Raw genomic sequence first — 2,593 nt, 5'->3', positions numbered from 1 at the left:
ATGGAAACCGTGGATACAGAAATAGTTGCCCAGCTACAAGAATTTTTACAAGGCTTCTGAATAAGCAGAAAAAAGATTTTCTATGTCAAATTTATATTTCAAAAATATGAAAGAACTCTAGCCTTTGGTCTTGTATGGATGAGTCTAATGAAAGGTGAAAATAACTTGAGACAAAATAATAAAAAAAGTTTCTCCTGTTGCTCCTAAACTATGCTTTTTTGATTTTTTTTAATTATAAAAAGTTAATTAAGGCTTCTATCATTAAGCTAACATTTCTATGATTCCTAACATGGTATATGCTGCCCTAGGTAGTACCATTTTTTGGTACCCTTTACCTTGCTGTTGGTTCACAAAGACATGTCATAAAGTCAGCAGTCTGAAGGAACTTACTAATGTATATTAAAGGGAAGCATCTGTTAATTCAGCACCATAATTCAGTATCAGGAACTGCTTCCTTTAATACTGCAAATCTGTAACTTTATCCCTTTCTATTGCTCTTTTTAGACTGTATGTTCAACCTTATGAACAGAAGGATTTAGAAAGCTGTAAGACTGTAAACAGAAATATTCCTTCATGAGAGAAAAATAATTCCCATTTGAATTGATTGTCTCAGAGAAAAAAAAAACTTTGATTGTAACACTTAAATTGTATTGGAATTGTTAGAGAAATCAGGATATATTTCTGTCTGAAGATGCGAGTTTTCGTTTTTATCACCAAGTTTTCTTTATTTCTGTTACCAAGAAATTAATTTCTTGAGTTCCTTCTGTTACAGTTTTAGCTGTCATAACACAAAGAAACTCACCAGAGGTAGATGAGCAATTAATTCTAGTTAATTTGTGGCCGTACCTGGATGATTTAAGATTACCATGTACAGTATCTCAATTTTTTCTGTTTTTTCATCAAAGACATGTCATGAGGATACTACAGAATTGTTGCTAAAATTTTTAAGCCAAAATGGTCACAGTTACAACAACTATTTACAAACAAGGGGCTCACTTTCAATTATTTGTGTAGTTACCTGCAGGGTAAAGCTCCTCCTTTCTATGTGCCTTTGTCTTTTGTACCTTGCAGGTCAAAGTGGGAGGAAAATGCTGATTTCTATTTTCAGATTTTTCCTTTTAAGTACTGATCTTCCACCTTTAAAGTTGAAACTAACTTTACTCACTAAGGGATGATTCAACTATTAAATCAGATTTTTGTTTTTCAGAGGGGATTAGCTGTTCAACGACGCCTACAAGCTTTTGACAATCTTACTAGATTACCAGATGCTTTTAAAAATATGAGCATTTTTTACTGATCTCTTTGGAGTAATCTCTCTTGAAACCTTCTCTCTGTTTGTAAAGGAAGGCTCATCTTTCTCTCCTCCTTTGGCATTAGTATCAGAGACTGTTTGGGCTCTTACAGTTCTAAATGCAAAACTTCCCCTGTCCCCTGCTGCCAGCATCTGTCAGGAGAAGTTGTGGGAGAACTTAGTTCATTGTTTCCTGCATTTTACCTTGGCATAGGGAGGTTTACCAGAATAATTGCTACTCTTTGTATGTTATGTGTATGTCATTTCCTCAATCATCCACCATCATCATCTCATAATTAAGAGGTTTATCTGGTTACATTTGGTACTTGCAAGGGAGGAGACTCAGTGTGCTGATGGTGCCATTCAGTTGTGAACCACAATTACCGGAACCTGGCAGCTTTTGACTGAATTTGGATTTGTTGCCTAGTTAACCTGCAGACACCCCAAGCTTCTAGCTCAGTATAAAATCTGTGCAGATCTGGTCACCTTTGCTAGCTTTGACCCCACCTGCCACGATGGCCTGGTGTACAGAAACACGTCCTGGCAGCAAGCAGTACTGCCCTTCCACCCTTCTGCAGAATCCCTTGTGCAGTGCCAAATGGCAATCCCTGGAGTTTCAGAGGGAGGCGGGTCCTACTGCTGTAGTCCAGCCCTGGCCTAAAGGCTACTCTGCTCTGTGGCCAAGCCACCCAGCTCCTCGTGCAGTGTCTCACAGGTCAGGTCTGTCATCCTGGCTGAGGCAGGCCTGCCTGCATCGTCAGAGCACCTCCACCCCCGTTACCTCATGTGGTGGAGTGCTAACTGCAGTTTATGTTAATGCGTGATGGTGGCTGAGACCCTGTCAAGAATGATGAACGTGCTTTCAGCTAATAACAGCGCAAGAAGTTGTGATTAACTTTCTGAGTAATGTCTCTGTATAGTGCATGTCTTCATTTTCATATGAATTAGGAAACAAGTTAAATTTGTTTCTAGGTGTTTGGCTTGTGATCTTGGAATATATTTCTCTGAGGCTTGGACTATAATTGAAAACAATCATCATTATCATAACTGTTTATATGACAACCATTGTCAGTGAGCACAATGCCAAAAAAGTGCCCATCTGCAGCCAGCAACAATCTAGTACTCAAAGTGGAGAAATTTCAGCTTGAAACAGCAGAAAAACGATTACATATGATCATTATATATTAAACCCTTAGACATAGGATTAAATTTTCACTGGAAGAATATGGATTAGGACTGCAGCAAGCTATAGCCCTTTTTCAATTTGACGGTGAAATTTTTAACTTTAGTCTCTAGGGAAAG

Source organism: Geospiza fortis, unplaced genomic scaffold (assembly GCF_000277835.1).
Source record: "Geospiza fortis unplaced genomic scaffold, GeoFor_1.0 scaffold443, whole genome shotgun sequence".
Taxonomy (NCBI): domain Eukaryota; kingdom Metazoa; phylum Chordata; class Aves; order Passeriformes; family Thraupidae; genus Geospiza; species Geospiza fortis.
Note: the sequence above shows the minus strand (reverse complement) of the source record.